The sequence below is a fragment of the Lissotriton helveticus genome, chromosome 2_1 (assembly GCF_964261635.1).
Source record: "Lissotriton helveticus chromosome 2_1, aLisHel1.1, whole genome shotgun sequence".
NCBI lineage: Eukaryota > Metazoa > Chordata > Amphibia > Caudata > Salamandridae > Lissotriton > Lissotriton helveticus.
In genome coordinates this window covers 1,811,659,787-1,811,675,675 of record NC_136059.1, presented here as the reverse complement: position 1 = coordinate 1,811,675,675, position 15,889 = coordinate 1,811,659,787, and positions in this window count along the sequence as shown.

The window sequence follows — 15,889 nt, the reverse complement described above, 5'->3', positions numbered from 1 at the left end:
GTATAACCTCAAACTACCAACCATGGCACGTGTTGCAGCATCTAAAATGATCATGCTCCCTAGACTTCTCAATTGTTTTGTAAATCTTCCTGTGAAAATTCCTGTTTCCTGGTTCTGGAGACTTAATGCACTCCTTTGTGACCTGATTTGGGATGGTGAGTGCCGGAGGGTTAACTTCCTTCTGTTGCCACCCACTTGAGGGTGGCCTGGGAGTGTCAGATTTTCAATTGTACTTTCTAGCGGCTCAAATCCAGTGGATCATGAGATGGCTTGATGGAGTGGGCAGCGCAGATCTTGATCTGGTGGGCAATGAACCCAACCAGGGGCTCCTGTTGGCAAAATTGATACATCTGCAAATCCCGATTCCCCACACAGGTATCCTTTTGTATAGTGCCCTGAACTGCTGGTGATATGTGCTGCAACGCACTGGTACAGTGTCACCCTTACATCCCTGAGTTCCTATTGGTGGGACTCCCTCATGGCAAACAAGGGGATTTTTTTAGACCAAGGCAGATGGACCACTGGAAGGAGGTAGGGTTGTTTACCCTAAGACACAGTTTCCAATAGAATGCTTTAATTCCATTTGAAGAACTGATAGAGTAGTCAGGCATGGACAAGTCATTACTCATGATGCCCTTACTCGTACTATATGGAATTTGTGGGGGGACGCAAGAGTGGATCCTTCAACACATGCGGTCTTTCAGTTATTTATGAACCTGGGATGGGTCTCTCAATTTGTCTTGGGGTTGTATAAGTCCATAAATGGGCTGGTAATCAAACCTTTGGGAGTACCCCAGGCTTGTTGGTCTGCTGATTTGGGAAGGCATATGACAAATGCTGAATGGGGGAGGGTACTTGTGTATCCACAGAAGGTTTCTTGCAACACGTCTTAAATACATTCAATTTAATTACATCCAAAGGACATGTCTCACTCCTCATAAGAACCAGACACCATATGGTGGGGAGCAAAGAAGTTGCCCTCGCTGAATAAATCTAGGAGCAAAATTTGGATACAGGATCCGTGGGTGGCCTGGACTTGAATGGTTCTGGGGAAGTAATTTTGTGTCTTATTAAGACCATATCTAGATCACTCACTAATACACCTGCTGTTTGTTTACTTGGTCTCTTTTGTAGACCAGGCCCCAAGAAGGTGGGGGAATAGATTTTTGGAATTGGCCCTGGCTTTGGCCAGGTGACATGTGGCCAAGGCCTTGAAATCACCCAGAGGACATAGTGTGGAAACAAGGGGGTCTGATGTTACTTGCTGGGCGCAGGCTGAAGAAAGGGCACTTCAGAGTGAGGAAGCCAGGGGCGTACATCACAGACCTATTGCTCTTCTCTGGAGGGAGTGATTGATGATTTGGTGTCCCTTGAGGATGAGGGCAGATATGACATTGAGGAGGGGTAGGCTGTGGGTGGAGTCCTGGTTGGTGGTGTGCTGTAGTTAGAATGGAGTGCTGTCCCCTGCTTTCCTCCGCTCCCCTGGCTCCGCAGCAGTTGATGTGATCCTGGCATTCTATAATATGCCTTAGACATGCATGGACACACTTAATGTTCATATTTTATTGTGTATATTTTAATTGCTTATTAGTATTATCTTATGGCATTTAGAGCTCCTGAAAAAGAGTGCATAACCTCATCCCTGGCAGATGTTTGTTTGCTTCTGCTGATAGAGTGTGGGCATATAAATGTAGATGTGAAAACGGATTCAGTACTTGACCATTTGTACATTCTCATTAAATATTTAATGTTAGTTTTGTTTTCTCATCATATTCGTGTGTAAATAGGTTCTTTTAATTTTCTCATCACATCCTGCGTACGTTGCAAGTTCATCCATGTCTTAGGAGTGAGATGTGAAACAAATTAGAATAGGTGTGCTAGACGAGAGAGAGGGCGAGAGAGAGAGAGAGAGAGAGAGAGAGAGAGAGAGAGAGAGAGAGAGAGAATGAGAATGTAGTGAGGTCATGAGAATCTGGAAGGACCTCTTTTGAAGAGGGAGAGTCGGATATGGATCTGCTGTAGGTGGGAACATTATGGTGGATGATGCTTTTCTATTCCAAATATATTTAATGTATTTAAACAACCTGCCAACATCTTGTCATCTCTCATGGGAACTACTTTGGGTTTTTTCATGTACACTTGTAATTTCAGCAGTGGAAGAGGGTATTCCAGCCAGTTTCATTATCTCCTAATCAGGAAGTGCAACCAAGTGCTTACCTTTAGAGGCCTGCAAATTGCTATGAAATGTATGCCCTGATGCCATCTTTTTCCAGGGTTTATCTGATACTTGGACAGTCATCTCACCTGTGAATAGTGGCAAATATTAGAGTCTAAAGTTACTGTACACCACATTTTCTATTCAACATTGTGATTGATTTTACTTGTGAGCATATATCCAAAAACAGAGCAACATTTTCATAATATAGGTTTCAAAATATAACCAAGTTGAACAGGATGTCCCAAATGTGCAAGCTAGCATGCCAATATGCCACAATGGTGGCAAAAAACTCAAATGGCACGTGGTTCTTCTGTAGTATCATTGTTGGAAACAGCTGGTAAAACCAACAGTATTAGTTTTCCACAGCTGTATTCTTTAGGTTGCACCGAGGAGTGTGTTATTGTTACTAAATAGCAAAGACTTTGGTGTGTTGTTATGCTGACCTGGTGATCTTAATCAGAGGCATGTTATCGGATGCAGCGGATACATGATGCTAAATTATTCTTACAGGAAAGCGTCCCTGGTGTGTGGTAATTCAGTGTGGTCGGTGGGATATGGGGTTCTCTTTTTGATACTTTGGAGACGTACGGTACCGGAATGTTCATTGCAGGGAGTCTGCGTGGGCGCATTGCGTGCCCACACTTTTCCATTAAATATTGTACACGTTATATTTAATAAGTATTATGTTAGTGTGCTGATTATATCTGTATTCTATGCATTGAAACGAAAGAGGCTGCAATCGCTCTAATGCATGTGCTTGCTACTTTGAGATTTGGAAACAGTGCCCTCTGCTCGCCTTCTGTGCGCCTTCAACCCCCTTTTTGAAACAGCTCTTTTCTTCGGCTATTAATTCAAACCTATCATCTGCACGAAAAAATCACTTTCTCAAAGGCAGTCTCAAAATCGATGTTCAATTGTTGATAAAACCTTTGAAAAATAACTGGAACATTGTTTTGAAGTCAGTTCCAAGAACCAGGAATACAAACGGGGACATTTTAAAATTCTTGCACCTGCATTTCATTATGGAAGGCACTTTAGTTATTAACCGTATTGACTGACTCTATTTCGAGTACCTGTTAATCCTGCCTTATTCTTTTATCAATACTGTAAGTGTCAACCTCTCATAAAAGGAACTGATTTGAAGCCTCAGCAACCAGGGCTGCAAATTACACAGATTGTCTGTCATTGTGAAGGCAGCTAAACAATCTAGGGTGATATATTTTCACTTCAAGTAATAAACTTTTATAGTCGCCTCACTTCTTTTAGCTGACTATGTAATTCCTTCAGACATGGCGGATGCACTTTGAACAAAGGCAGCTATCTGGGTTTTGGTGACCTAACTACGCTGCGTGACAGTGGAAAGAGACATGTGCATGTTCTTCAGTTGTCTGAAAACAAGCTCACAGGGACCTTTTTTTATAGCGGTGGGAGCACTGAAAAAAGGTCAAGGAACATGTTTAGAGGCAATACTCGATAACTTCACAAGGTTCAGACATATTTACGGTGCGATACACCTGAATGAACATAGATGATGTCCCAAGCCACATATAAAAGGGTTTTGCAAGCCACACAAGGAGTGCTGTGACCACACAGAAGCCTGATATTCGGGCCGCTCACTATATACAGTTCCACAATTCTGGGGCGGTTTGCAAAGCAGTTTTCATGTCCTTTGAGGACAATATATAATATTCCATATAGTGCATGCCCGCGGTTTTATCAGCATTTGGAAAAAAATGTTTCTCTAGTCCACTTGCGTTGCGTATTTGCAAAGTGGATTATAGCCAGTCCTTGCTACATAGCAAAATGAGGTTGTTTTACACTGGTCGCCTCAGCAGCAATAATCCCGCTGATAATGGGCAAAACACTGTAGGCCTCATTTATGAAAAGTGACGCAACACTGTGGGCCTCATTTATGAAAAGTGACGCATCGCTGAGTGAAAACAGAGATGCGTCACTTTTCACTGCGCCCTCCCATTGCTGGAGTGTGTCACAAAAGTAATGCAACTTCAGCAATGGGTCATTACATATGGGCAAGTCGCATGTTGATAGCGCCTGCGTCAGTCTTACACCTGCCGTGAGGCAGCCGTAAGATATTGACGCATTAGCATCCAAGAAAAGGCGCAGTGAAATCTTATAGATTTCACTGCGTCACTTCTACCACCCTTTCTTGCGTCAATATGCCCCCCTTGCATACATTATACCTGTCGCAGGTATAATGTGGCTCAGGGGTTTACAAAGTGACGCATCTACCTAGATGGGTCACTTTGTATATATGGCGCAACAAGGAGAATTTTTTACGCCACTGGTGCGTCACAAAAAGTGACGCACCAGCGTCGCAAAAGTGACGCAAGGGCTCATAAATAAGCCCCTGTGTTTTATTGAGAGAAGGAGCCCTTTGTCATTCGAGTAGCCAAATCTACCTCACAGCTAAAGTGAGCATGCATTTATGTGAGCGGATTTATATGTTTACTTTCAAAGAGAAAATATGTCATTAATACAGGAGAGGAATATCATCACAGTAGAATCAACATTAATATCATTGGGGAAGCAAAGTATGCAGGTAATTGTGAGTGGTGTCCCAGAGTCCTGACAGCAGACTGTGCAGTTTCAGGTCTCCTCAACCTAAGAAACACTCAGGGCATGATTACAAAAGAGTGGGTGTATTCTAATCGGTGTGTAAACCCCTGTTTGTGCATGGGTTGGAATTATGAGTCGGAAATAATTTACCACATCTGATAATCGCTGAGTGCATTAAATACTTCAACCTTCATTACATTTCTGCAGGTCAAGCCTGCTAAAATTGAACGCAGAAATGTGTACTGTATTTACCATATCATGCAAATTTTGGTGCGCTAAACACCAAAATACTCATGTTATTCCCCAAACGCACATACTAGCCCCTATTTATCAGACCTGATAAATAACGTACCGCAGGCTATCTTTATTTATGTGGTGCAATAAAAAGGACATTCACTTGTAAAAATGCACTCAATTAACTTATACCATAAACTGGCAGAGGAAAACCAAGAGATAACCCATATCTTTCAAAGGTTGTTCGGACTGGGACTCAGTCAGTCACATCCCACATTTGTTAGACATGCAAATGGCACTCACTAACCCCCTATCTGCCATTTCAAGATATTGATGAGAGGTTTACAGGCTTTGGCTCCCACTGGGCAAAGTAAACTTTGGAGCCTGTCTCGCATGGGTATCCCTTGGGTGACCAGATTTTTCATGTCACCAATAAAGTGAATTTCGCCTACTGACTCCTAGAATTTTGTATTGACAGTGCCACTTATGACTAATTGATGTGGCTCGATGGTTTTGCTGCTTTTATACACACTGTTTCTTCTTTTTGATATACCACCATGTGAGCATCTAAAAGCACCAAGCACCTTAATTGGAGCAGTAACTGTTTTGCATTACCACAAAGCGTGTTGTTTTCCTTCTCTGGTGACTGGTGATTAGGCCCTCATCAACGGGATTTGGCATAGGGCAGCTCAGAAAGCCACCTTGCTGCGCTTGCCTATGCCAAAGTGAAAGGGCAGGAAGGCACCATATTTATGCCATACAGTGCTTTCCTGTCCATTCTCCTTGTGCTGGAGGTGTTTAGGAAACCCTAGCGCCAAAGTATGCACCATTGCACTATGGTGAAAAGGTGCTTCTATTGCATGCAGAATTGCTTTTGTGCAGGGGAGGGGCATCTTCCTGCACAGAAACAATTCTAAAGGGTGGCATTATAGATAGAGGAAAAAAGAGGAGAAATAAAGCTACATTTTCTTGGTAACCCTCACCTCGGGAGGCATAAAGAATTGGTGCTTCCCTGGGTTTCATGATTTATAAATCTGGGGAAGCATCAACATCCATTGGTGTTGCCTGGAAACACCTACTGCAACACCCATGGAACGTCTCCCGAGTGCAGAGTAAGGTGACTCAGTGATATGCGCTGCTTCACCTTACTCAAGATTTATGAGGCCTATCAAAGCAGCACAGAGCAGCTTTGCATGGCTTCATAAATCTGATTGAGAGCACTGTGTCATGCATGTATCATTTTACGTGGTGCAAAAGTGATGTAAGGCTCTCATAAATACCCCCTAAGTTTCTAAATAAAAGAGTGCTGGTGTCCACTGGCGGTGTAATTAAACTTTTGCACACTGCCTAGTCTAGAATCCAACTAAGGCCTCTTTAACACAGTACCAGACAACCATGTGCATTTATCTCAATTCTGCAGGAGCATGCCTTCACCCTTTGTAACAGTTTTTCCATCTTTGCTTTCCTCCTTCTTTCCGATTTGTGATTTTTCCCTCTCTTGCTCTTGGAAAATATCGAATAAAGTAAAATATGTGCTGATTCCCAAAAATGAGTTCTGACATATTAAGCTGGGCTGCTGGCTTTGTGTGATATAAAGTATTGCAATTCATGATTTTTTAACCATTTATTGATTTACCACATGGGACCATTCTTTATGTGACATTTGACACTGAGAAACTAGGCAGTTACCTGTAAGACTATTGGCAATTGTGAAAACTAGTGCTTAATTTATCAAAAAAGCAAATAGCTGTGAATACAACTTGTTTCTAGGAAGCTGGTCTCATTCACTGTCACTCACTACAAAGCTATATCAAATCCATTTAATCCATTAAACATCTGAACAATGCTATGCTAAGGAGCAAAACATCTGACCTCCTAGTCAGTGAAGCTGCTCTCCCCTTGCACAGCTCTGTCATTGCACCTCTGCCTCCAGCGCCTTCTGGTCTCCAGGTAAAGGGTTTGAGACCTTCCTCCCCCTCAGGCTCTCGCCTGCGCCTCATCCCTGGTGGTCCATTGGGAGAGCTCTGCTCTTCTGCTGGTCCTCTTTTCCAGCCTTTCTGTTTATTTTCCCTGCCTTTGTCTGTCTGTGCCTTTGTGTCTTTCTGTACCTTGTTGACTGTTTGGGCAGTTTGTTCCTCTTTTTCTCTTTGCACCTTGTTGTCTCTTTGGTTGTTTCTTTGTGCCTTGTTATCTCTTTGTGCCTTTTTTGCCTGTTTTTACTGTTGCCTTTTTGCTGTTTTGCTTCTTTTCATGCTGCTGCTGCCCACTCAGGCCCTCCCTCTGCGTATTCCCGCTTCGCTTCCCAGCTGCTCTCCCTCCCCGACCCCTACCTAATGGCGGCCGCTGCATGACAGGGTGAGCAAGACCTCTGACCTCCTGGTCTGGGAAGCTGCTTTCCCCTTGCACAGCTCCTTCGTTCCCTCTCTGCCCCCAGCGCCTTCTTGTCTCCAGTTAACAGGTTCAAGGCCCTCCTCCACACACTGGCTCCTGCCTGCGCCTCAACCCTGGTGGTCCAGTGGGAGAGCCTTGCTCTTCTGCTGATCCGCTTTTCCAGCCTTTCTGTTTGTTTTGTCTGACTTTGTCTGTTTGTGCCTTGGTGTCTGTCTGTGCCTTATTGACCGTTTGTGCAGTTTGTGCCTCTTTGTCCCTTTGTACCTTGTTGTCACTTTGTGCCTTGTTGTCTCTTTGTTACTTGTCATTTCTTTGTGCCTTTTTTGCCTGTTTTCACTGTTGCCTTGTTGCTGTTTCGCTCCTTTTCCCACCTTTGCTGCCTACGTGGCCCCTCTCCTCCTGTGTGTTCCCGCGCCCGCCTCCAAACTGCTCTCTCTCCCCTGGCCCCTACTTAATGGCCCCAGCTGTGTGGCCACATTCAGGGGCATGCTGCTGGTGAGCCAAAGGCAAACCCATCTGCACCCGCCAGCGACCAGCACAAAAAACCCTGGTCCTCCGGCCCCCACGGCTATGATTCAGCAACACTTTATGCTCTCATCCCCGGACGAAACAACAACTACCAGCTGTTTACACCGAACAACACCCAAGGCCAGCACGCATGCGAATACTGCAGCCATACCTTCACCAACCACCAGACCCCGACAGCTACCGCCAACTCACCAGACACCAGCACGTCCAAACCCCTGAGCTGCATTATCCTCAACATACGCACCATGCATAAACACGCAGTAGAAATCTGGGAGCTCCTCAACATCTTCGAGCCTGAGGTCACCTTCCTCGCACCCAACATCGCAACCGCCATCCCCGACGGGTACAAGATCCAGAGGAAAGACCGCCCCAACCACCCGGAGTTGACCTCACCATTGTACACAAAAGCTCTCTCCAACTCACAATTGCCATCTTAAATGACTCCTTGCCCCCCATGGAACACATCCACTTTCAGATACAGATCAACCTCAGAACAACTCTACGCTGAACTCTTGCCTACAGACCACCCGGACCCTGCGCCGCATTCACTAACATCATTGCAGACCTCATTGCGCCCCACGCCCTCACCTCCATGGATTAGGCACTGCTCGGAGGCCTGAATTTCCACCTCGACAACCTCAGCGGCCCCAACACCACTGCCCTCCTGGACAACCTTGCGAACATTGGACTGAAGCAGCTCATCACCACCCCCACCCACATGGCAAGACACACCCTTGACCCCATCTTCGCAGGAGAAAACAACCTTTGCTTCAGTCACACTATGCAACCCCTCTGGATGAACCACCACCACAAGACGGCTGCGCTCATGTGAACCGTGTGGTGCAGTTTGCGTGTGTTTTGCTACCGAGATCGTACTTCACATTGATGTATGGCGTAAACGTCACATGAATGGGTGGGACATGGAACTCCACCCATTCATGGAACTCTATATAGCATGCCAGAGTTTTTTACAACTTCATGGAGTTTCACATAGCGCTGCTACGCATACTCCGCCCTGGCCTAAAATGTATATGTAAGGTGCAGCATGGATTGTCTCCTGGGTCTGTTAGTTACTATTGGGTTGTTCAAGTGACTGTGCAACTGCCTCCATCAGCGTAGATACATAGGAGTTGTGTCTGTGCATATGACTAACCCGTTAGAAGCTTCTGACACTGTCTGACGGGGCTCTCCCCTTTTGTATGTGCCTAGACGAGATTCAAATCAGGGTGCTAGACTGGATGTATAACTTACCAATTCGGCCTGTAAGTGTGCATGTTGCTCACTGACCCTTTTAACCACATGTGTTAACTTTTATGCACATAAAAGTATATCCTACCGACTACCTACAGTTTAACTTGGGAGGGAGGTTTATGTGGTACAACAGCAGGTTAACGCTTGTCAAACAGTTTAAAAATGCCAAGTCTGCCTAGCAGTAGAACTGGAAGCCCAGCCTCAACTGTGCCAGGCCTGCAACATGTTTAAAGGGCTAATTCCCTGGATGGCTGACTTGGTAGTCCCAGTTCTTTACTAAATATCTGAATGAGTGTCTCACTCCCAATGCGGGGGTCTGTTTCCATATTTTTTACATACATTGATTGCTTTGTGTGTAACGGTATGGGGATGTAAATGTATATGGAAGGGTTGACATGCATTGCCTAATGAGTATGTAAATCACTATTGGGTCATTTAACTGAGTGGGTCAGTGCCTCCATTACGGCTAGATACATAAGAATTGTGTCTCTAAATGTGAAAGAATGTTTATATGCTTATGGCACTGTCTGAGGGGGTATTTCAGTGGCTCTCCCCATTTATATGTGCTTATATGAGATTTAAATCAGGGTGGAACACTGCATGTATAACTTAGCATATAGGTCTGTAAGTGTGCAAGTGGCTCACTAAAACTTCTGTCTACATGTATTAGCGTTTACGCAGATATAAAGCATACCCTATAGCCTAGTTACAGACTTTTTTAGGTCTAAGTTACATGTGGTACAACAGCAGGTTAAGGCTTGTCAAGGAATTTTAAGTGCCAAGTCAGCCTTGAAGTAGAATTGGATGCACAGCCTCAAGTATACCAGGCATGAGAAATGTTTAAATGGGTACTTCTCTGGATCTGTGACTTGGTAGTGTCAGATCTTTTCTATATAACTCAATGAGTGTTTCAGTCCCTATTTGAGGGTCTGTTTCCATATGTAAGAACATTTCCTGATACATCAATAGCTCTGTTTGTGGCATGCATCGCCTCCTGGGTGTATTAGTCACCATTGGGTTATTAAACTTAGTGTGTCACTGCCTCCATTAGTGCTAGATGCATATAAGATGTGTCTGTGCATGTGAGTGAAAGTTTAGATGCTTGAAACAATATCTGAGAGAATGTATCACTAGCTCTTCCATTTTGTATGTGCTTAAATTAGATTCAACTCAAGGTGAAACACTGGATGTATAAGTCAGCATATAGGCCTGAAGATTTTCATGTAGCTCACTGAAACTTTTAACTTCATATGTTAGCTTGTATGCACATAGGAGCGTACCCAATGGACTAGCTACAGCCTACCTTAGGGTAGACTTTTACGTAGTAGAACAGCAGGTTAAGGCTTGTTAAGTAGTTTTAAATACCAAGTCAGCTTACCAGTAGAACTGAATGCACAGCCCCAAATATACCAGGAGTGAGACATGTTTAAAGGACTACTACTCTGGATGGGTTACTTGGTAGTGGCAGTTCTTTACTAGATATCTGAATAAGTGTCTCAGTCCCTATGTGGGGGTGTGTTTCAAATGTAAGTAAGTTTGTTGGTACATTGCTGACTCTGTTTGTGAGTGTATGGGTCTGTAAATGTATGTGTAAGGGCGGCATGGATTGCCTCCTGGATCTGTTAGTTACTATTGGGGGTATTTAGGTTTGTGTGCAACCGCCCCTATTACCGCTCCATACATAGGAGTTGTGTTTGTGCATGTGAGAGAATGTTTAGATGATTCTGACTCTGTCACAGGGGGTGTATTAGTGGCTCTCTGTTTTTGCATGTGCTTATATAGGAAGCAAATCACGGTAAAAGACTGGATGTATAACTGAGCATATGGGCCTGTGAGTGTACATGTAGCTCACTCAAGCATCTAACTCCATGTGTTAGCGTTTATGCAAATGGGAGCTTATCCTAAGGCCTACCTTCGGTGTTACTTATATGTAGTAGAAGAGGGCCTTATAACCCCTTGAACGCTCATGACGAGAGCCATGGTGCTCGTGTGCTCAGGACGAGCTGAGCTCTTCATGATCGTTGGAAGGCTCGCACGCTGGGCTAATCCCCCTGCTGTGCGAACGTTCTACACAAACGGGTGAGGTCTTGACGAGCTGAGCTCGTCATGAGCACTGGGGCGATGTGTACGCCCCCCCGCCCCCAGCACAGCGGGGCAATCCGCCCCGTATACAAGGGGTTACACTTGATCACATTTTATAAATGTCGAGTCTGCCTAGTGGTAACACTACATACTTGCTCTACAGTAACAGGTCTCAGGCATGTTGACAGGGGAACTGGTCTGCCTTGCTGAATTTTTAGCGTCATTTCATCAGTACATATTTGAGTGATTGTGCCAGGGTCTATTCAGGTCTGTCTTTCCATATTTAAGAAAATATGGTAGTATTTGACATCTCTCTTACTGGCTCCATGGCTCTGTGAACATGTATGGAGAGAGCTGTATGGATTGATTTCTGGGTGTATTACATAGCATTGTAGTAGGTAAGGCTGTGTGCAACTGCCTCCATTAGGCCTAGTTACAAAATAATTATCTGTGTCTGCAAGTGAATGTTGTAGTGCCTTCATACATGTCTGTAGGTGCCTGTATCCTTTTGCAGATAGGTTTGCCAGTTGCAGAATAGGCGTGAGACTACATGTAATGCTGGGCATATGAGCCTGTAAGTACACAAGAAAGACAATAAAACTTGAAAGTATATGTGTTATGTTTTTACTTTTTACATTTTTAAGGAAGTATGGTCGTGGTCGTGTCTGAGTGCATCAATTACTTGCTTTATAAACATGTATGGTGAAACCTGCATGGATTTCTCAGTGGGTGTATCCTGTATACAACTGACTCCATCAGTCCTACTTACATAACACCTGTGTATGTGTAAGAGTGAATATTTAAATGCATCTATGAATGTCTCTCTGAGAGTTTAGTCATTGTATTATGTTGCAGATATGTATGTGAGTTTCAGTCTGGGTGTTACACTGTTTCTAAAACTGCACATATAGATCCAAACACACTTACAATTGAAAGAATATGATTTACATCTTACCACATATCTTATTTTGTGTCCCTTATATACATCCTAGCTAACACTTCAATGATATGTAGTACAAAAGCAACTTAATATTTGGGTTTGGGTTTGTTTTTTAAATCTCAAGTCAAGCAAGCAGTAACACTTCATACACATGGTCTACATCAGCAGATCCTACTACAAGTAGAGCACTGAAGTGCAACCTTGCACACAAATAAAAAATACCAATTGCAGATAAGGTACCAAAACTATATCTAGCACAATAAAATATTCACTAAACCACCAAGAAAGTTTTCAATCATTTAATTCGAAATACATGATTGAGAGGATACGTTGTATTTCTTTGGACTCTTTCATTTTGCCAATGCCAATCTATGATGCTCTTTAACTGTATGTATCAGTTATTATTCAAATAGCTGTATAGTTCCAAATCCACTTCACCTCATCTATAAACACACATTTGAAATCCTTTACTTGTATGTCATACATTATATAAGTAATACTCTATATTTAGTACATGAAACTTCCACTTATAACAGTCTATCTATCTGTCTATCTGTCTATCTATCTATCTATCTATCTATCTATCTATCTATCTATCTATCTATCTATCTATCTATCTATCTATCTATCTATCTATCTATCTATCTATCTATCTATCTATCTATCTATCTATCTATCTATCTATCTATCTATCTATCTATCTCTCTCTCTCTCTATCTATCTATCTATCTATCTATCTATCTATCTATCTATCTACCTGTCTATCTATCTATCTATCTATCTATCTATCTATCTATCTATCTATCTATCTATCTATCTATCTATCTACACACATAATCAATATCCTCGTTATTAACATACTGGTAATTTGCTTTGTAGATCCTCAACTAAAAGCACTCTTTCACTTCAAATTTCTTCTCACTGAAAATTATAAGTACCACTTTTTCCTTGTCTTTTTCCAGTGAGAAATGCAAATGTTCCCTTCATTATGTCCTGTTCTTATATTAATTTTCATTGGTCTGTTTTTTAACCCTTCATTAGTCTGCTGATAAGAAGTCCAATCTGGGAGTGCCTGTGGGTAGAATGACAAACACATCGTGGTGCCGAGCCAAGGCCCCCCGTGTAACTCTGCAATGGACCTGATAATCCGTATGGGAGTCCATTACAGCATTTACAATAATACTGGAGTGTTTTTTCAATTACATTGCATCACAGTACTGAATTGTTAAATGCATATTTCACACTATACGCTAGTCTTAAACTAGTATACTTTGATAAATCAACCACAATCTATTTGAGACCGGTCCCCACATTGCTTTGCCTCAGTGTCCATAACATCCTGCTTTGAAATACTCTACAGTACCAGTAAGTCAAAAGTTGACACACTTTTTAACTGATGCCAGCTTCAAGTTCAAATGTAGCAGGTGGGGCTGGGCACTTGAAAATTCAATCTTATCCACAATAGATTAACTTGCCAAACATTTATCCACAGCCAATAGCTGATGCACTTAGATTAGTGAATACATCACTACCTATTTTTACTTATCACATGATTTACACCACCCAATCAAATACTTCATTTTCTAAACCTAATTCCACGCCTCAATTTTAGCTGCCTTTCATTCTACTAACTGTCACATTCAGTTGCAGCCTTTCTCTGTGTGCTATTGCTTCTTCCTTCAAAATGGTTAGAGTGTGGATTGTGAGTCACAGCTATGTCTTCTGGGCCAGAAAGTGTGCAAGGAAGAGTATCATTGACAGGGACCTGGGTTGGCCTAATGTGAACATTAAATTGATTGGCCAGAGAGGTTTCAAGTTGAATGAATTGCTGCCTTTGGTTAAGAGTATTGCAGATAGCCAACATCTAGACCTTGTAATAGTGCACTGTAATGGCAACAACTTAGGCACTCTTACTGGTTTTGGTTTGGAAATCACAATAAAGGACACCTTTGGCCAATTAATGGCACATCTGCCTCACTGTTTTGGTGCACTCGAACATATGCAAAAGACAAAAATGGAAATGGTCAAATCAATTCTGTCCATAGATTGAGAAAGCCAGGAAACACGTTAATAAAGTTGTTTCTGAATTCCTCAAAGACCATAACTAAGGCTCTATCTTCAACAACAATCTGCGTATCGATATGCATGGAATTTATAGAAGTGATGGAGTTTACTTACAGATGAAGACAACAGGCGTGTGATGGTTGTGGCTGTTCCACTCCAAGGCTGACCTGGTCTGTATGTTTCGCGTGAAATCTGATGCCATTTGTTGTCTGGAGGTGCATGTTGCAGCATCTCTATGTGATAGTCACCTGAGACTGCATTTCTTCTTATGTGCAGCGTTCACATACTCACAATAAAGACAAAGCCTAGCCTCAGAGCCACCCTATTGCCCAACACTATTCATTTTTCATTTTAAATCACTTAAAAAATAATATATTTTTCGGAGTGGTGAACCAATCGCAGTTCCACAAAGCAAAAGCATTAATTCAATGCACAGCAACACATTTGAGAGTTATAACTATTATTTTCATTGCACGCATGCTACAAATAGTTTGCGAGTACTTTTACCAGTGTCAAAGTGTGTTTATAAGTGGATGCATAACTTTGAGTAAATCTGTGAGTTCATATGTCAGTTCCTGAGTCAATGTGTGAGTAGGGGCAGGAGTGTCTAAGTTGATCTCAGACTGACTACATCGTGTCAGAGTGGGTTTCTGAGTGGGTGCATGAGTCTCTGAGTAGATCTCTGAGCGGGTGTTTGAGTCTGAGTGGGTATATGAGTGGATGCATAAGTATCTAAGTGAGTCTGTGACAGGGTGCGTGAGTGTCTAAGTGAGTCTGTGAGTCAGTGTATGAGTCTCAAAATTAGTCTGTGAGTGGGTGTGTGTCTCTGAGGTGATCTGTTACTGCGTTCATGAGTATCTGAGTGGGTCTGTGGCTGGGTGCATGAGTGTATGAGTAGATCTGTGAGTGGGTGTGTCAGTTTCTGATTGGGTCTATAAGTGGATGTGTGAGTCTCTGAGTGAGTCTGTGAGTGAGTGCATGAGTCTCTTAATGGGTCTGTGAGAGGGTATGTGAGTGTCTGAGTGGGTCTCTGAGTGACTGCATGAGTCTAATGGGTCTGAGTGTGGGTGCATGAATGTCTAAGTACGTCTGTGAGTGTGTGTGTGTAAATATCTGAGTGGGCCTGTGAGTGAATGCATGAGTCTCTCAAGGGTACTATGTGTGGGTGCATGACTGTCTGAATTGGCCTGTGAGTGGGTAATGAAGTCACTGGGTTGGTACATGAGTGTCTGAGTTGGTTTGTCAGTGCCTGAGTGGGTCTATGATTGTATATACTAGTATGTACCTGAGTGTGTGATACTTAAAAAAAAATTTTGACCAGGTTTGTGACTCTGCTGCAACTTTACATGGGGGCTGTGCTGAGTGCCGCGATGGGGTCGCAACTCCCGGCATTTTCTAATGCATAAGGGGTGCTTCAAAAGCCCCTACAATGGACCGATGGGGCCAGGGTACCCTTACACTGACCCATTCTATACATTGCAATCTTTATTTTCATCGCCAAAGCATGGTGCCATTTAAGATTTATACATAATATTTTCATTCGATACACATTACAAAGACTTTCTGAGAAATATTTCCACTGTCTAAGAGTGGAAATAACTGAA